Here is a 21,545-nt window from a genome sequence, read left to right on the forward strand (position 1 = left end):
CTATTTTTCCACAGTTATTAATTTCTGAACCATCATGGTTTAAATATGGATAAAATCTGGACACTGTAAGAGACCCACAATCTATGCTTGCAAAAACTCAAGAAGAATATCATAATACATTTTTCTACCAACATATTTTATTAAATGGCATCAGTTTTGTGAGCTGCAGTTTACTTCATTAGACATATAGAATTTGTTAGACAGAAAAAAGTGTTACCAAATTCCTCTTCAAATGAATATGAATATTTGAAAATATTAAATCATGTTGTTTTCTCCTTCTGTAGTAAAATTTATTCCTTTGAAAATGTTGTTGAAGGTTTTGTATATTTTATGTAGTTGGAGAACTAGAGAAGACAAATGAGCCCACCTGTCACCAACACACACCAACTACCAAATATATATAAAACCATCAATAACATGCTCAAAGGAATAAAATCACTAAGGAAGAAGAAAACAATACAGTATCCCTCTTGAATATCCTCATTAGCAGAGGTAGTGATGGCAAATTAGAAACATGTCTATCGTAAAAATAGTAGTTTTACCCACACTAAACAAGTATTCCACTACCAAACTAATAATTCAATCTCTCACAAGAGAAACTGTGAAAGAACAGTATTTAGATGACCACAAACACTGCAGTAACTCTGAACATTAGAAAAGGGAAACAGACCATCCTTACAACATCCTTTAACAAAACGGATATCGACGCAACTTCCAAAAAACTGCTTGATGACTCAACCCAATAAAGTACAACCAACACAAATGGTGAAAAGGATAACACTGCCATAGATCAAAACATTTCAGAAAGACAATCACATGGTATCACTGTAGCACATAAACCAACTAAAGCCCGCCAAAATATTCTAAGTAAACCAAAAGACCTAGCAGCCTCAGAAGAAAAAATAGGAGCCATCTATAACATATACAACAACAACAACAACAATAATAATGTTGGAAGGGACTTTGGAGGTGATCTAGTCTAACCCCCTGCTCAGGCAGGAAACCCTACTGTATACCATTTCAGACAAATGATTGTCCAGTCTCTTCTTAAAAACTTCCAGTGTTGGAACATTCTCAACTTCTGGAGGCAGGTTGTTCCACTGGTTAATTGTTCTGTCAGGAAATTTCTCCTTAATTCTAGGTTGTTTCTCTCTCTGATTAGTTTTCATCCATTATTTCTTGTCTTGCTTTGGAGCATAGCTTGACTCCCTCTGTGCGGCAACCCCTGAGATATTGGAACATTGCTGTCATGTTTCCCCTAGTCTTTTTCTTCATTAAATTAGACATACCCAGTTCCAGCAACTGTTCTTTATATGTTTTAATCTACAGTCCCCTAATCATCTTTGTTACTCTTTTTTGTACAATTTCTAGAGTCTCAACATTATTTTACATAATGGTGACCAAAACTGGATGCAGTATTTCAAGTGTGATCTTACCAAGGTGTTATAAAGTGGTATTAACACTTTATGTAATTTTGATTCTATTCCTTTGTTAATGCAGCCTAGCACTGTGTTGGCCTTTTTGGCAGCTGCAGCACACTGCTGGCTCATATTTAAGTGATTGTCCACTAGGACTCCGAGATCCCTCTCACAGTTACTACTATTGAGCAAGATACCACCTGTACTGTACCTGTGCATTTGGTTTTTCTTGCCTAAATGTAGAACCTTATTTTTTTCACCACTGAATTTCATTTTGTTAGATAGCCCCCAATGTTGAAGTTTGTCAAGATCCTTCTGTATCCTAAACCTGTCTTCTGGAGTGTTGGCTATTCCTGCCAGCTTGGTGTCTGTAACAGTCATTTTGTAGACAAACAGGCAGAAGACTATCAGAGCACATCCATGAACACCATATAGCAGTCAAAAGACACAATGAAATTTCACAACACATCATGGAAAGACTTAACATAGTTTCAACTAGAAATTGTGAGTATCCTAGACCAGTGGTAGCGAACCTATGGCACATGTGCCAGAGGCAGCACTCAGAGCCCTCTTTGTGGGCATGCGTGCCATTGCCCCAGCCCTGCCTCCCCCCACGCACCCTCCTCACCAGCAGCCCCCCAGAGGAGAGTCGCTCCCGAGTGTGGCCCATGTGGAGCAGTGGGGAAGTAATGGCAGCCAGGCAGTGGGGCCAAGACTCCTCCCTCACGCCCCACCGCATGCAGTTGATGCTGTGGGGTGCAGGCAGTCCTGCTGGGTGCTGCTGGGCCACCTGGGCGATCTGCAGCAGGCTGTGGAGGTAATGGGTGGCCCTGCAGGCGGGGTGGGGGTGGGGGACAGGCGGGGGACAGAGCAGGGTGTGGGCAGAGTGAGGGCAGGGCCATTTTTGGGGTACTTGGTTTCTAAAAGGTTTGCCATCACTGTCCTAGACCAAGTCAAGTCCAAAAATACTACAGAATTCCTGGAAGCCTGGCATTCAGACGAATTGGCTATAAACAGGCACATCAACAAGCTCTACAGATTAGAGCAGGGCCTGCCATGGGGCAGGAGTTTCAGCTGGGACCACAAGGCCCTATTGATTTGGCTTTCCATAACAGTCCCAGTTTTGCATATGCAGAAGGGATTTGGCCCTTGTACTAGTATATAAAGTAGTATATAATAAAATAGTATATAAAATGAGAGCAAGCTCCACTCCTTATTAACACTGATGATGTTACTTAGTTTGATAATGAAACATCTGTAAGAAAACAAACTCAGAAAGCACCAAGAATCCCACAGTTCAACCCTGAGCTACAAATATTCTATCACTATAGTGGGAGTCTTTGACGCTTAAGGATTTTGGTTACAGACATTTTATTATCTGAGTAGATAATATTATCAGTGCTGGTGGGCATGAGATTCTGTTTGTACACAATAGCTTGCCCTGCCAGTATTGATGGGAGCGGTAGTTTTCTCCTAAGTAGTTCCTTGATTAGGATATTGTCTGCTTGATTCATTATCTCCTTACTAGCTCTTGAATAGGGTATTGTTGTCTTGGTATAAAATGCTGGAGAGGATGTGCTCTGGTTTTTTTGTTTCCTTTTTAGCTTTTTTATTTTCTCTGTTGAATGGTGTGTAAATGTGGTTTATCTCTATGTATCTAATGATGTCTGATAAATCTATGTTTCTAACAATTCCGTAGAATTTTTTGGATTTAGCTTGGTCTAGGATACTCACAGTTTCCCAGTTGATACTATATTTGAATCTATCCCTGAGTTGTGAATTACTTTTTTTTGCAAAAGTTCTTTTTTTTCTTTTAATCTAAGATCTATTTGAAGTTAAGTTTTGGTAATGATGCTATGACATCTTCCTATTGTCTAGGCAAAATAGGTACCTCATTTTCTTTATTCCATGCAGCCATTTGCAGATTGATTTATCCCCAACAGAATTGTATAAAAAGTCACTGAAGGTTAATTTGCATATATCATACAATTTAAATATCATTTGTTGAGGATTAGGTGTTTTCAGAGCTGAAAATGCTGTGCATATAAATTGATAAATATTGTAATTGTAAAAATTACAACTAAATCATACTAGACAAATTATATTTGTCTTTAACAGCAGAAAATAATAACAGCAGAAAATAATAAAAATGTCTATTACTAGATTCAAAGTATAAATTTCTAATTGATCCAGATATTTAGAAACATCAAGTGTTTTACAAAGTGACTGTTTCAACATAACACAATCCATTTCTACTCCTCTAAATTGTAGTACTGAGTGCAAGTGTTAGTGCACAGATTGATTTTTAAACTTGGAAACATTAAGATGTGTGGGTTTTATGTCTTAGAATTCTGAGAGTTGAAATCTACACATTGTCAAGTTGCTAAATTTGAGAAAATTGGTATTCAGTTAGGATATGTGAGTAGAAAAACATGAGAGTCATACTATTCATACTTGCACTGAATAGTGAAGAGGGCTGTATTATTTAAACCTAAGAAAGTTTGTTTTAGTGCTGATCAATTACCAAGTTTTCTTCAATTTGAGCCTATTAAATTGTTTCATAGTTTCAAAGTTAAAAATAACTTTGAACAGTGCCCAATTGTGTATACAAATATAACACTCCCCTATATATAAGTTGATTTCTTTCTTTCTTTCTTTCTTTCTTTCTTTCTTTCTTTCTTTCTTTCTTTCTTTCTTTCTTTCTTTCTTTCTTTCTTTCTTTCTTTCTTTCCTTTCTTTCTTTCTTTCTTTCTTTCTTTCTTTCTTTCTTTCTTTCTTTCTTTCTCTCTCCTTCCTTCCTTCCTTCCTTCCTTCCTTCCTTCCTTCCTTCCTTCTGAAATAAGGAAAAACTATTCATGTGCTTTTAAGTGTTTTACATCAGTGATGGGCAAAATGATATTCATTTACTGTTCTAGAAAAACATCTGCTTCTAGGAGTTAAAGCCACAGAGCTGAGGGTAGCTGTTATATAATCAGCTGCTTGAAAGGAAAAGAACTAATCAAGATAGATCAGATCCAGGAGTGTCTGCAGGATATGATAAAATAAATCCAGATGGCGACTTCAAGGGTGTGATGGAAATTCAGCCTACTTTTTTTAATGTCTGTTGCCCATTCTCTTTACATTTGGTAATTTTTTATTTATTGGCTCCATTTCAGCAGGTCCTGCATGTTTTCAGGTCTCAAATCTTTAAAACAAAGAGCAACATACCAGAATGGTCTCAGAATTTAAATCATGTTTTGCACTATCTTCCAACTTTGAAGTTTAGTGGGCCCAAATTCCAGCTCCACTGCTTGGTGATCATACAGTATTCACATGATTACTATGACCTTATATTGAAGTGGTTATTAGTGGCACAAATAGTGAGACTGAATAAGATCTTTTCAATAGCTATTGATGGAGACCAAGCTTGAGATCAGTTTGCTGTCTCCAGAATGCGTACCTTAAACAGCAGCTGCTGAATAGATGGTGGCAGTCATCCTTCTGTTCATGTTTATCAGCTGTCTGAATGGCTTTGATTGGCAATTGTGTAATACACAATGCTGGACTAACTGGGCTTTTGATTTTAATCACCAAAAACAGTTTGGTTTAGGGGTTAAAGTACAAGGATAAAAAATGGGAGAGTCCCACCTTAACCTTGAAGGCTGGCTGGATGACCTTGGGCCGGTCACTTTCTCTCAGCCCAACCTCTTCACAAGAAATTAGAAAGGAAAATAGAAGGAGGAAGGTATGTTCATATGTTCACTGCCTTGAGTTATTTGTAAAAATAATAAAGGTGGGTTATAAATTAAATAAACAAAATAGTAAATAAACTCTTTTTTAACGTTTTAATAGCTTATTAGAATGAGAATGATCCATTTGGAATCTTGTATTTTCAATATTTCCTGGTATTTGTTTGGATGATTTTATATGTGTTTGAAGTTTGTCTGAAGTTAACCTTATTGGCTAACTTTTAATGACAATGTAGGTTAAAAATAGTTTGAATAAGCAATAGGGAAATATAGAGTGGAAAGCAATTAGCTTCCTCATTTGTTTGATGTTTCCGGATATTCTTTAAAACATCTATAAATATAGAAGTCCTTTTGTTTCCTTGACTGATATCTTCCTGTTAATTCTACTGATGAATTGAATATATTCTAAAGAATGTAAAAAATCCCTTGAAAACATCCCATTTTTCAGGAAAATTTACTTTTACATATTGTTCTGCGATTATCAGATTCTTGTCAATTTGTAACTGTTGGATTATCTCAATCCACTTTTCATTCAGTTTTAATAATTTTTTACATATTAAGATTTTTTTTTTGCAGCTGTAGTGATCTACAGGTAGTTCTTTTTTTTTTTTAATTCATAACACAATTAAAACAACAGTGGACAAATATGACATTCCAGAATGAATTTTCCTATCAATTCCTATCATGGTACAAAAGTTTAATACATCGTTCTTAACCTCTATATAAGCCTCATCTTCTATACAATACAATTATATATACAATTATATGTACAGTTATGTATATCTTTTAATTCTACCATTAACTTGAAGTCCGAGCAGTTCTTAATTCATACCAACGGCAAAATTTGCCCCAGATTTCGAAGTATTCGTGTTCTGTCTTGTCTTTCATAATCATTGTAAGCCTGTCCATCTCAGCACATGATAGAATTTTATGCAGGATCTCTTCTTCCGTTGGGGTTCTCTTATTCCTCCAATTTTGAGCAAAAACCAGTCGATCTACGGGTAGTTCTTGACCTACAATCACAATTAGTACCTACAATCCTAAATTTCTGTTCTAAACAAGATAATTGTTAAGGGAGTTTTTCCCCATTTATGATCTTTCTTGCCACAGTTGTTAAGTGAATCACTGCAGTTGTCAAATCACTCAAGTTAACTCAATCTGACTTCCCCATTGACTGCTTGTCAGTAAGTCACAAAAGATGATCACCTGACTCTGGGACTCTATAACCGGCATAAATACATGCCAATTATTTGAATTTTGATTATGTGACCATGAGGATGCTGCAACATTGGTTAAGTGTGAAAAATGGTCATAAGATACTTTTCCTAGTGCCTTTGTAACTTCAAATGGTTGCTAAATGGTTTAGTATTGCCTGCATTAGATATTTCATCAACGTTTCTGATTAGATGTGTTTGGCAATATCACCTATTAAAAAAAATCTTACACCAGTACTATTTGTCTATTAAATGTATATGCTTCCATTTCACCAGTGAAGTGACTAGCTCTAAGTATACCCTCACAAAGTGTGAAGCGCCTGTTTCTGAGCCCTGATCTACCTATCACATTATCTCACCGATCATAATAAAGGGTATGAAAAATAGGTTTTTTTGCAACACATAAGAGATAGTTCTCAAATTACCTTCATTTGTTTAATGACAGTAATAAATGGCACTGAAAAAATGAGTTATGACTACTTCTCACATTTATAATTCTCACAGCATCACACATTATTTTGGTCACATGATAACAATTCAAGCATTTACGACAGTTGCAATATTGTAGGAGTCACATGATCACTATTTGCAAATTTCCCAACTGATTTCCTACAAACAAAACCAATGGAGGAAGCCAGATTCAGTTAACGATCACACGATTCATTTAACAACCACATAATTCACGTAACAACTACAGTGATTTGCTTAACAACCAAAGCAAAATAGGTCATAAAATTTGTCAGTAAAGGTCAAGAAATTCTGGTCTCAGTTTGGTTGTTAAGTTGAAGAGTACTTGTACTGCTGCTCCTTAAAATAAAGATCAAGAATTTAGTAGTAATAATAATAGAGATTGACTTATTTAGGTATATCCACTATAACAGTTTTGTTACATTTCAGTTCTATTTCACTATTGTCCAAGTTATGGTAATCTGCTGTGTGCTCACTGTACAAAAAACTTCAGGCTTAGTTTTTCTTAATTTTGTTATTGTTTATTAAAGCCTGACTGGACACATTCATAAAATATATGTGATTTTTATTAGATGTGTATTTCCAAATGAAAGCTGTTGTGGTTTAATTAATATGTTGAATTAGGATCAGGGTTGTTGTTTGGCAGAAAAATAAGTCCGTTATCCTACTACATTTGGATATAAGTGCATTCCAAATAAAAATAATATTTCAGTAATGACAAACTAGAATGATGAAATGATGAGATCTTTTGTGCCTAAAAACAGCTGACATTAATAAATTGTATAAATCAAAATTCAATGTCTCACCTACATGTAAGCAGATACACCTGAATAGACTTTTCATTCCAGTGCCTGTTCTTGTCTTTTTCATGTTTTTGTGTATGTCTGGATCTGTGAAAGAGTATATGTGTGTGTTTGTATGCATGTGTGTGTGTGTGTGTGTGTGTGTGTGTGTTCCAGCTGCTTTCATAGTGTATTAACTTCAATGAAGTGACTTCTTAGAATAGCTACACCTGTTTTGAGCTTGCACTATAAAAAGCAGAGACATTATGCTTATAGAAGGTCTCAAACATTGTTACAAACTTTTTTCTAGGATTAAAAAAAATTACATCTAGCTTTCAAAATGTTTTTAAAGGTTTTTCAAAAGGTTTAAGATGGCAAATTTAACCTATGTTGCTGGTCTTTTTAAAAAATACATTTTCTAATAAATCAATAAATGGACACACTATTAAAGTTTTAAAGTTTAGCAAACATCATTTTACTAAAACTCCTAGTTTTAATCTTACTGGTCTGTTTTTGATATGCACACATATTTTTCCCCTCTTTCTCGTCCCCAACTCTCTGAGGAAATTTACATTTAGCATGGTTTGCAGGCCTGTACTATACTGACTGTTTAAAAGTATAAAACTAATATTAAACAGCTTTGTATACATGATATTTTTATGCTTGCAAAAATAAGAATAGTTAATGCATCAGATAAAAATGTAATATGAGTACATCTACTCATACTCATACTGATAATTGTAATTATTGCCATACTGTGGAATGAAACAGCTGCAGAAAATTTTGCAAAGTCTATGGAGAATCAAGGTTTGTGAGGCATAGCTCCTTTGTATAAACAATGCAATTATTTTTTTGAACTAGTTTGGGTGAGTCTTTCGGAAAAGTTTTTTTTAACCCAACAGGATTTTTTTAGTAACAAAATTTAGTAGTTCATAGGAAACATCTGTAAATTGTAGCAATGCAAATTATTCTATTTTGGCTTAAGCCCTGTCTGCTAAAACACCCTGATTAATATAAAACATGCATGCTAGTTTGGTTATTAAATATTGTAGAACATTTTGCAGATTTTAATAAAACATTTTATTATGAATTTGTTGTTCCATTTGGTGCATTAGTTAATGGAATGCCTAATGCACAGTTTTTGACTAAATTGTACAATTGCATAGAAGAACGGGAAGACAGAGAATGAGGTGGCTGGATGGAGTCACTGAAGCATAGGAGTGAGCTTAAATGGATTTCAGAAGATGGTAGAGGACAAGAAGACCTGGAAGAACGTTGTCCATGGGGTCACAATGGGTCGGACACGACTTCGCTACTAACAACAAAAACAACCATGACCACATAGTAGTAATCCTAAAAACACTTCCTCATATGGTATCTCTTAATTTCTTTTACTGTACAGAAATATTTGAGTTTAAACTGGTTTTCCACCATTATAAATAAATATTGTCTAAATTATTCACCCAGTACTTCACTTAGTATACCCAGTACATTTCAGTAGAAGCTGAACACAGACACTTATCTGTTGACTAACAATATTTGAAGAAGTATCCTTAGGCTGTAGTACTGTATCAAGAGCAAAGACAGAGAAATCCATAACAAGGGTGACAAGCACTTTTATATTTTCCTTTATATTTTTTATTACATATCCAGGGTAATCAGATCTGGAAGAAGTAGCCATTTGATTGTTGAATTGAGATAGAGAGAGAAGGTGAAACCCCAAATGCTTAATGCTGAAGCACCTGGCTGAGGAGAGAAAAATGTAAGCTGGCAAATTTGGGACTTCAGATGCAAGGACATTTCCCATAATCTCTGGGACATGTTACCCCAACTAATGGAGAGCACTAGAGTCGCTTGCATACTGTCTTATATAAGTGAGGTCCTAAGCAGGGATTCTCAACCTTGGCAACTTTAAGCTGTCTGAAGAATTCTGGGAGTTGAAGTCCACAAGTCTTAAGGTTGCCAAGGTTGAGAACCCCTGTAAGGGATATTGGCACATCCATATTGTAACTTTTTAACTGCTCCTGATTTTGCATTGTATTGTATACTTACAATATGTATGATATAGAATACGAGTCCTGCTGCTTTCTGGAACTGTACAAACTATATAAGTATGTACTGCATAGAAAGTCCACCATATGAGTAAAAGATTCACTTGTGAAGAATGTTCCCCGAAGAAAGGATCGAGTATCCAGGAATTTTCCAATGGCTTCTCCATTTCAGATGGGCCTTGATTAGTCTTTTTGCTTCAAACACAGAGAAGGGATATCACAATGAATAACTACACCTAGAGCACCAGTCAGGGATTCCATCTCTAAACAGAAAAAAACCAATGACTTTGTTCAATTCATACAATATATTTTCCTTTGAGAAAGAATTCTTTGGTTCCATTTAACACTTACGATTTTGCCAGGATTCACTGAAAGAAAAATTTCCATCAATACAAATTTGGGAATACATTTAATGAAAAGAACAGACTTTGAAAATATAGCCATAGTATTTCAAGCTTTTCATTTTGGGGTTTAAAAAAAGGCCAAATGTTAATACCTGAGTAACTCAGTAACTGAGTTTAAACATGCTTTGAATAAACACATGTCCATCATTTGAGGAAAAAATAAAATAAAATAAAAATAATGTAAAATAAGAAAACAGAAAAGAAGAAAGGAAGGAAGGAAGGAAGGAAGGAAGGAAGGAAGGAAGGAAGGAAGGAAGGAGGAAGGAAGGAAGGAAGGAAGGAAGGAAGGAAGGAAGGAAGGAAGGAAGGAAGGAAGGAAGGAAGGAAGGAAAGGGCAGATCCAATGGACCTTTTTGGACCTATCTTTTTCTGATAAGTTTTATGTGTTTCTAAAAGATAAAAGAGTTGTATAATTTTTCAATAATTTGCCTCTTCCTAATTTAAGAGAACTTTAAAATGCAGATATTAAAGTAATTTGTAGTGAACATCCGGCTTCCAAAGACTTTTTCCCCTGAGAGCTCTACATTAATATTTAATTTTAAAAGATGCAATAGTTTTGTTTCAAGTTAATCAAGAAATGCTTATTTGCAATGTCACTGTAGGCAAGCATAATAAATGTCAAATTAAAGTAAACTGAAACTCTTGTTTTCCATGCTGCAGATTATTAGCTCAGAGTCTCAGCACTATATATGTGGGGGGCTGCAGTACAATTAAAAGAATAAATGTCAATCAGAATTTATAATCCAGACTTTTTAAATAAAAAAATTGTCAGAAAGTATAAAAGTTTAAAATTCTGTCTGAAATAACTAACCTTGCTAGAATAATGAGCATATTACCTTTTCTCCTCCCTGATAATTAGCAATAAAAATGATAATCTGAAGCCTTTAATTGAAATTCTAAAACAGGAGTGTCAAACTGCCAGCCCGCAGGCCGGTTACACCATACAAATGCCATGCCCACCCCAGCTTCGGCAATGCAAAAAAAGTTGTGATATGTTACGACACGTCACGTGACGTGGCGGGTTTGACACCCGTGTCCTAAAGTAACAACTTATTTCAGATAAGAGAACATTATTTATGCATTTTTGTAATTAATTTCTTATAGGAAATATATATGTATAGACTGCTTCATAGTCTATATGTTGAACTTGCTGTAATTTTCCTACATTAAATAACATATTAAATGTACTTTAGAAACAATATCTTTTTTTTAAAAAGAGCATTGTTGGATTTTAGTTACAGAGGGAGGACTTAAGTTTCACTTTCTTTTAGGAAGTCTTAAATTCATTCAGCTAAGTGTTTTTTATTAACAAGGTGCTTTAGAAAAGGGCTTTTCAACCTTATCACCCATTGTACCACTTTTAGGATATGGCAATATCCGAGTACCACCAGTCGCCTACCAAGGTGTCAAAAACTTGATGACCAAAAAAAAAAAAAAGGAAAAAAGTGATAAAGTACAGGTAGTCCTCGACTTACAACAGTTTGCTTAATGACTGTTCAAAGTTACAATGGCACTGAAAAAAGTGCCCTCCAAACCACAGCCGAGCAAGACACCTGCCTGCCCACCCGGTGGCACTCTTCCTCCTGTTCGAGGTTTTCATTGTTGTGAGCATTTCTGTTGGGGATTGGCAGTGGAGGTGGGGTGGGAGGTGTTTGGTTTTTATTCCACCCATCTGCTGGGTGGTTGCAGCAGGTTTTGGTCACTTCACATGACCCTGGGACACTGTGACCATCCTAAATATGAATCAGTTGCCACCATACACAAGAAAAATTTATTATAGTGTGGAGAAGGTGGATAGATTATATACAGAATAAATATGGAACTTTAAAGTTCCATTTATTTTATGATTAATTTTTTCTTGAGGTTATAATTACTATTTATAGATTCTTATAATATTTGATTTATAGTAGATTTGTTTATATTATTATTATTATTTTTAAGTTTAGAGAGAGTTAAGGGTAATGTATGAATTTGTTTATTGTATAAATTTTTGTTTTGTTTTAAAAGTTATAGATTGTGTTTGTTTTGTTTATAATAACTCTGTATTTTGCTCTGGGAAGTTGGGGGGGTAGGGGGTAGGGGAGGGGGGATTAAGTATATATAGAAATATTAAAGTATGAAATAGATGGAGTAATTTAGAGGGAGGTGCTGCTCGGGTGTTTCCCCTGAACTGTATCCAAAGAGGGATAAGAGGGGAGGAGGAGGGATAGAAGGAAGTTGGATGGGAGGAAGGGATGAGGGGAGAGAGGTGAGGAGAGGAGAGAGGGAGTAGGGAAGTAAGGAAGGAAGGCTGAGAGGGCGGACGCAGTCGGGGGGAGATAGACGAGCGACACCTAAGGTCTTATTTTAAAGGTATTTTTCTCTCTTTTTTAGTTTTATATATACTGTATGGAAAGTATTATATGTATTGAAAATTTAAATAAAATTTAAAAAAAATTAATCAGTTGCCAAGCATCTGAATGTAAATCACAAGACCCTGGAGATGCTGCAACATTCCAGCTGATCGGCACTTCTCCTGGGCTCAGCAGAAGCGCCAGGATCAATGCCGAGCTCCAGCTGGAGCCTGGCGCTGATACTGGTGCTTCCACTAAGCCCTGACAGCCATGAAGAAGTGCTGATCAGCTGGAAAGCAGCACTGATTCTGGTGCTTCTGCTGAGCCCTGACAGCCCTGCAGCTCCAGCCATCTCTAGCTCAGGCTTGTGCAGTGCTGCCACTGGTTCAACTCATTCCCCTCCCCTGCTACCACTTTTCTAGGATGGTCGCGTACCACCTGCCAGGTGCCAATGTATCACAGGTGGTACCCGTACCACTGGTTGAAAAGCCCTGCTTCAGAATACTTTAGGGATATTATTGAACAAATATAAGCAAACATGTTTCTAGTGAAGAAAGACGTTCTTATACAGAGTTGGGAAAATTATTGCTAAAGGCAACTTCCATAGTTCCCAGTAAGACAAGTCTTGACTTTGTTGAAAACTTTGTCAGAGATAAAAAGAAATTATTTCCTTCATACTTTGAACTTAAATGATGCCAGTTGGAATTTTGTAGAAACATGTATTATATGTTTAGTCTGGAAATTTCAAATGGATATTCTCCATTCTCTGTGAAATGAATAGATTGAGGTAAGTAATGAACTGAAAACTTTAGAAAGCTTTGAAGCCAATGTATCAAGCCTTTGAATGCTTATGATTATTTGACATCTATGTAGCAATTGCAATAGATTTCAATTACAATCTTACTATGCCAGGGCCCTTACCTTAATGTAGCTCTTAGATTAGAGCAAAATGATAATTCAATGATAAAAAAAAATCAAATAATTTTGTTGTATTTCCTCTGTTTAAGAAAGATGACTGTTGCACAGTGATGCCTTGTATTGTATTTACTGACTCCACATGATCAATAGACATCCGATTTGGAGGAGGAGAGTAGTGTATTCCAGACCAGGGCTTTTCAACCGGTGGCATGTGTACCACCAGTGGTACACGAGCACCTGGCTAGTGGTATGTGTAGGACAGATTGAAACAAAATGTAAAAAAAAATGTAAAACAAATGTAAACAAAATGTAAAAAAAGTGTAAAAGTGGATGAGGTGAAGTGACAGCAGCACCGCACAGGCTTGTGGCAAAGTCAGCTGGAACTGCACATTGACTGGGTCCTACTGAGAGCCCAGAATCAAAGCGCACAGCTCCAGCTGATTGGCGGCGGCCTTGGGGGTAGCAGGCAGCCTCAAGCAGTCTTCAGTGGAGATTCCGTTGGAGCTGTGCGATGCATTGCCTGGGTCCCCCCTGCCCCCCATATGCCCTCACCTCCCCAATCATTTTTTTACTCACCTGCTTTCAGCAGTATTCCCTTTCTTTTGTCCTTCTCAGTTTCACGTGTTTGTGAGACAAAAAAAAAAAAAGTTTCTTGAGACTTTCTAACTTCTCGCAAGAAGATAGAAAGTCTCATGGAACTTTTTTTTCTTTTTTACCCACAAACACGTGGTGAAGGCAGAGAAGCAAAAGGAGAAATGGAGTGCAGCTGAAAGTACTGGGGGAGGTGAGGGTATCTGGGTAAAGGTGAGGACGCAATCTTACCCTGCATGGTGGCGGAGGGTTAACGGCAGGCACGGAGGGCCCAGGAGGAGCTGCGCAAAGCTGGCAGAGTGGAGGTTGGGCAGATTGTGGGCACTGGCAAGCGAGCAAGAATGGGCAAGGGCGCGAATCGGCATGTGCTCAGAAACACTGATCTCGTGTACCTGCCCATCTCACTTGCTTGCTTTCTGCTTGCTTTCTATCTATCTATCAACAGCTTTTGATGCCTTTCCGTGTCTTGTGAAGTTTGTTTCTGCAAGCGAGATGAGCAGGGGCAGGAATCGGCATGTGCTCAGAAACGCCGACCTTGTTCTCCTGCTCTTTTCATTTGCTTGCAGAAACAAAATTCAGAAGACACGGAAAGGCATCAAAAGTTGTTGATAGATAGATAGAAAGCAAGTGGAAAGCAAGCAAGTGAGCTGGGCAGGAGCATGAGATCGGCATTTCTGAGCACACGCCGATTCGTGTCCCTGCCCATTCTTGCTCGCTTGCAGGGGTCCTGACCGACCTTCACCAGATGGGAGCGGGGAGGGCATAAAAGAGCATGGAGGAGGCAATTGGAGTTTGGCCGCCACTGCTGCCACTGCCACTGTTGCTGAGCCAGACAGCGGCTGCTGCTGTTCCTGCCCACTGCCTCTCCTTGGTTGCTTCCTCTGAAAAGGAATGGCAGTTGCACTCAGCGCAGCCAGGAGCCCAGCACAACCACTGTTCTTCTGCAGGGGGAGGAGAGCGCACGCAGCGGAGGAGTGCACGGGGTGGGGAAAGAGCCGCAGCTGCTGGACTCCCTCTGGTGTGTTGCACGTGGCCTCAGCCAGAGAAAAGCAGCGAGTGGGGAAGTGGCTCATTCATTGCTGCAGCCAGCTCCGAGGAAGAGCCAGCAGAACCCGCAGGCAAATCCTGCCTGGCTGCATTCTTTGTGGCCAAAAGAAGGGCTTTGATCCCGCTTCTTCTTTGCTCCGGCCGGGTCCATGAATGCCAGATTCAAGAAGATGGAGGAAGGCTCACATGTCTCCATCCCAAAACTCCCAGCCAGCCTGCTGGCCTTTCGAACTGCCCTGGGGTTAGATCTGGCATTCACAGACCCAGCCGGAGCAAAGTGGAAGCAGGATCAAAGCGAGAATGAGCAGGGGCACGAATTGGCGTGTGCTCAGAAACGCTGATCTTGTGCTCCTGCCCAGCTCACTTGGTTGCTTTCCGCTTGCTTTCTATCTGTCTATCAACAGCTTTTGACGCCTTTCCGTGTCTTCTGAATTTTGTTTCTCTGCTGCTTGGGACAATCTATTCCCTTGTTTGAATCTGCTTAATTGTAATTCCCTTGTTTAGCTATAGTTTTCAAGCAGTTATAATCTCTCTTAATCTCAATCTATTTGATTTCTCCAGAGTTTCTTATTTCTTCCTGTCAGTTGCAATATGTTAAACATCAAGATCTTAGGTCTCCAAATTTTAATTACCTTACTTTTCATAGCAAATTTCTGCCAATTTGAATCAAAGGGAGGGGTCCTTAGCACTCTCTAAGCTTTGTTGCAAAGAAACAAAAAACCTCTAAGATCACTCCTCCCTATACTGACAGGGCAACCCATTACTAGAATATAAATTAACAGCAAACCCCATTCCCTACTAACACTGCTGATGTTACCTAATTTGGATAATGAAACATCTGCAAGAAAACAACCAAGCTCAGAGAGCACCTCTGTCAACCCTCATGTCAACCCTGAGCTATAAATACTCTCCTTTATCAGTTGAATCAAAGTGTTATTCTTTTCAATATTTCTCAACTTTATTGCACCCTTCTGGGTTGCATTATCATTATCATCATCTTAACTGTATTGCAGTCATTAACTAGAACAAAAGAATTGGCATTCAAATACTCAGAATATCCAAAACTAAAGTAACAAATTCAGGATAGTTAAAAAAGTACTTACAGACAAACATTTTGGCTAAAAACCAATATCAAATCAGAACATGTTAAAAGACTTATTCATATTACAGATATACAACAAGATGAAATTTAAATATGTAATCTGGATAATATGAACTTGGAATAGCACTATAAATATGAATATATGCACAAATACATATGCATATTCATATACATTCTCCCTCTCCCTTTCTCACATACACACACACACACACACACACACACACACACACACACACACACGTAGCCCACTAATCCTGGGGCTTCACTTAGCAAGCAGCATATTTGCCCTTCAGAGTATAAACAGTAACATGCCTAGTGAAAAGTTTGGTTTTCCTCCAGCCCATTCATAATGGTAACAGCTTTTGGGGTGTCTTTTATGGGAGGTTGTAGTTCTTACATAAAGGCTGAGATTTCTTGCACCAGAATCTTGGCATGCAGTTTTTGCAACTGTTCCTGTATCAAGAGATTTAGTCATTCCTTTATATTGGACTTAACACTGCTCACCTTAATTATTACAGTGCAAAAGGAAAGTGATTCAGCAAAGGAACCACCATCGAAGAAATTAAAACTGAGTGATGGAGGGAAGGACAATGAGAGGGAGAGAGGGACAATGGAAGGGAGGGAGGGAAGGAGGAAGGAACAAAGAGGGAGGGAAGGAAGGAAGGAAGGAAAGAAAGAAAAAAGGAAGGGACAATGGGAGAGAGGAAGGGAAGAAGGCACCCACCCCAGTTCCACCCCCCTCCACCAGAGACCCACGGATTCCCCCCCACAGGCACCCCGCAATCTGAGTGATGAGCTGGCCACCCCCCCCCCCGGCCATTGACTTCACTTGTCAAAAAAGTGTAAAAGGTGATCACATGACCCTGGGACACTGTGAATGTCATAAGTATGAATCAGTTGCCAAGCATCTGAATGTAAATCACATGATCCTGGGGATGCTGCAACAGTCATAAGTATGAAAAATGGTCATAAGTCACTTTTTTCAGTGCCATTGTAACTTCGAACAGTCACTAAGCAAATTGTTGTAAGTCGAGGACTTCCTGTACTTTATCATTTTTTTCCTTTTGGGGGGGGGTCATCAAGTTTTTGACACCTTGCTGGGCGACTGGTGGTACTCAGATGTTGCCTTATCCTAAAAGTGGTACAATGGGTGAAAAGGTTGAAAAGCCCTGTTCCAGATCACTTCTAATGCATTTCCCAAACCACAGAAATTGAACTCACAATTTGGGAGAGTCTCATTCTTTTCTTGGGCTTCCTCAATCTTTCTGGTTAGTACAGTTTTGCCCAATCAGTGTCTAAGGGAAATTTTCACCTTGATATCACCACCCATTCAAAATGTGGTATTGTAATGATAATTCTGGTTGAAATGACTGATCCTATCAGAACAGAAAAGGCCTGTCAATTAATCTATTCCTCTTCCTTGTATGCCAGTTCAGTCATAATGGCACTTTGTTTTTCAGCATGTCAGAGCTCTGAATCTTTGCAAAGAGTTTTGAATTTTTAGGGAGGACCGCTACGGTCAAAATGAATATATTGCCAAAAATATTATTTCTGTTCCAAGTTTTCCAATAAAATTAGGGAAAACATTCTTTCAAGAATTAAATAAATTGGTCACTAAATTTATATGGCAAAGGAAAAAACCCAGGATTAAATTAAAACTCTTGCAAGATGTGAAAGATAAAGGGGGATTGGCGTTACCAGAGTGGGAAATATACTACAAGCATTGAGCTTAACTTGGCTAAAAGATTGGATGGATTTGAAAAATACTAGAGTTTTAACAATAGAAGGACATGACTTGCAAGCAGGGTGGCATGCATTCCTATGGGACGAAAAATATAAAATACACAGATATTTTCGAAGACACATAGTTAGGAATGCATTGCTACAGACTTGGGAAAAAATAAAACAAAAACATTATATAAAACATTATATAACTAAGTCAGAATATCAGCAAATAGCCCGAGTCTGCAAAGATGAAGTGAGGAAAGCTAAGGCTCAGAATGAACTAAGGCTTGTAATCAAAGTCAAAAACAACAAAAAATCTTTTTTCAACATGTAAAAAACAAGAAAAAAGTGAAGGGAAAAATTGATCCATTAGTGGGTGAAAATGGCAAGAAGGTGACAGGGAGTAAGCAGAACTATTTAACTCGCTTTTCGCATCTGTCTTTATACAAAGGGAAAAAACAGACCAACCTATCAAAAATAGTGCCATAAAAATAAGAATAGAAACACAAGTTAAGATAGGCAAGAAAATGGTAAGTGAACACCTGTCCAGCCTAGACGAGTTCAAATCACCAGGAGCAGATGGATTACACCCCAAGTTTCTTAAGGAACTGGCAGATGTGATCTCAGAACCACTGAACTATATTTTTCAAAGATCCTGGAGCACTGGGGAACTACCAGAGGACTGGAAAAGAGCTGATGTAGTTCCCATCTTCAAAAAAGGAAAAAAAGTAGATCCAGAAAACTACAGACCTATCAGCCTGACCTCAATACCTGGGAAGATTCTGGAAAAGATAATCAAACAATGAATCAGTGAACAGCTACAGGCAAGCAAAGTCATTACTAAAAGCCAACACAGGTGTGTCAAAAACAGATCATGCCAGACAAATCTTATTGCATTCTTTGACCAAGTGACAAAATTAGTGGACCAGAAAAATGTTGTGGATATAATTTACTTGGACTTCAGTAAGGCATTTGACAAAGTAGACCACAACCTGCTACTTGATAAGATAGAAAAATGCGGGTTAGACAGCATCACCACCAGATGGGTCCGTAGCTGGCTGACCAGCCGTACTCAGCATGTGGTCCTCAATTGAACCGCATCTACATGGAGGGAAGTGTGTAGTGGGGTGCGCCAGGGCTCTGTTCTGGGCCTAGTGCTCTTCAACATCTTCATCAACAATCTGGACAAGTGGATAGATGGGGAACTCATCAAATTTGCAGACGACACCAAGCTGGCAGGAATAGCCAACACTCCAGAAGACAGGCTTAGGATACAGGAGGATCTGGACAGCCTTGAACACTGGGCACTATCTAACAAAATGAAATTCAGTGGTGAAAAAAGTAAGTTTCTACATTTAGACAAGAAAAACCAAATGTGCAGGTATAGTATAGGGGGTACCTTGCTCAATAGTAGTAACTGTGAGAGGGATCTCGGAGTCCTAGTGGGCAATAATTTAAATATGAGCCAGCAGTGTGCTGCAGCTGCCAAAAAAGCCAACACAGTGCTGGGCTGCATTAACAGAGAGATAGAATCAAGATCACATGAAGTATTAATACCACTTTACAATGCCTTGGTAAGGCCACACTTGGAATACTGCATCCAGTTTTGGTCACCACGATGTAAAAAGGATGTTGAGACTCTAGAAAGAGTACAGAGAAGAGCAACAAAGATGATTAGGGGACTGGAGGCTAAAACATATAAGGAACGGTTGCTGGAATTGGGTATGTCTAGTTTAATGAAGAGAAGGACGAGAGGGGACATGATAGCAGTGTTCCAATATCTCAGGGGCTGCCACAAAGAAAAGGGAGTCAAGCTATTTTCCAAAGTGCCTGAAGGCAGGACAAGAAGCAACGGGTGGAAACTAACCAAAGAGAGTAGCAACCTAGAACTAAGGAGAAACTTCCTGACAGTTAGAACAATTAACCAGTGGAACAACCTGCCTCCAGAAGCGGTGAATGTGCCAACACTGGAAGTTTTTAAGAAGAAACGGTATAGGGTTTCCTGCCTGAGCAGGGGGTTGGACTAGATGACCTCCAAGATCCCTTCCAACGTCTTCTTCTTCTTCTTCTTCTTCTTCTTCTTCTTCTCTTCTTCTTCTTTTCTCTTCTTCTTCTTCTTCTTCCTCTCTTCTTCTTCTTCTTCTCTCTTCTTTCTTCTTCTTCTTCTTCTTCTTCTTCTTCTTCTTCTTCTTCTTCTTCTTCTTCTTCTTCTTCTTCTTCTTCTTCTTCTTCTTCTTCATTCCAATGTGGTTATCCCCAACAGAAGCTCTGAAACATCCAAACCTACTGGATATAAATAAAATAATTAGATACAAGGAATTAGTAAATGAACAGGGAAATCTGAAAACAAAACAAGAATTGGAACAAGATATAGGCAGAGAGATTGATTGGTGGACATTTACACAAATTCAATCTAAATATACAGAGGACAAAAAATTATATGAAATACAAAAAGAGCCGCAAGAATTGGATAAAATTATACATGGAACAGAAATAAAATTAATGAGCAATTTATACAAATACCTATTGAGATATAAAATGGAACACGAGGTTGTCAAAGACACAATGATTAGATGGGCAAAATTTTTTGGATATAATATAGAATTGGAGAAATGGGAAAAAATATGGGAAATAAACATAAAATTGACTATGTCAGCGGCATTCAAGGAAAACCAGTTGAAGATGTTTTACAGATGGCATCTTCCACCAGCAAAGCTTGCCAAGATGTTCCAGAACAATTTGCCAACATGTTGGAAATGTAAAAAAGTACATGGAACATATTATCATTTATGGTGGACATGCCCAGTTGCGAAAAAATAATGGACTAAAAATAAGAAGATGGATTGAAGAAATAATAGACCAACCCATAGACTGGAAACCAGAGATCTTTTTGCTGGGTATTTTAAACAGAAAATATAGTAAAGAAACACGGTACTTAATTCTACACATAACAACGGCAGCAAGAATAGCATACGCATAGTTCTGGAAAAATGAGAATATACCACCAGAGGAAGAAGAAAAATCCTGGACTGTGCTGAGATGGACAAATTAACAAAAGAGATAAAAGAAAAGGAAGACACAGAGTACTATCTAATATGGAACAAGTGGTATGACTGGTTGGAGACTAGAAATAATAGAAGAGAATAAATGTGGAAAGGTCAAAAGTGGAAAATGTGTGTATAATAATGTATAGTAACAATAATATGTATTATTCTTAGTATGAAGTATAGTATGAAGGAAGAAAAAATGCAAATAAGAAACAACGGGGCAACAAGGACAAATATTCTAAAGAATAAGGAGGGAAAATATAAATAATAGAAGATTACCATTATGAAATCGCTGTTAAAAAAAGGGAGGAGTATACACTGTGTGTGTATGTGTGTTATGTTTTATTTTGTTTAGTTGGCTTTAAAAAAATTAAAAAAACAAAAACAAAATGTTGTATTGCACTGATAATTCTGGTTGAGATGACTGATCCTATCAGAACAGAAAAGGCCTGTCAATTAATCTATTCCTCTTCCTTGTATGCCAGTTCAGTCATAATGGCACTTTGTTTTTCAGCATGTCAGAGCTCTGAATCTTTGCAAAGAGTTTTGAATTGAAAACAGGTGAATTATAGCTTTTGCTCTGCTTTGGGTGCAGAGCAATCTGTTCCAAATTATCTTGACATACTTTTGAATTTGCCTGTATCCTGACCAAGCCCCTTGTATCTTTTCTCCTCAAATTTCAATTTCTTAAACTTCCTGTATTGTTTGAAGCCAGCC

Source organism: Crotalus tigris, unplaced genomic scaffold (assembly GCF_016545835.1).
Source record: "Crotalus tigris isolate CLP2741 ecotype Arizona unplaced genomic scaffold, ASM1654583v1 scf7180000017774.6281472, whole genome shotgun sequence".
Taxonomy (NCBI): Eukaryota; Metazoa; Chordata; class Lepidosauria; order Squamata; family Viperidae; genus Crotalus; species Crotalus tigris.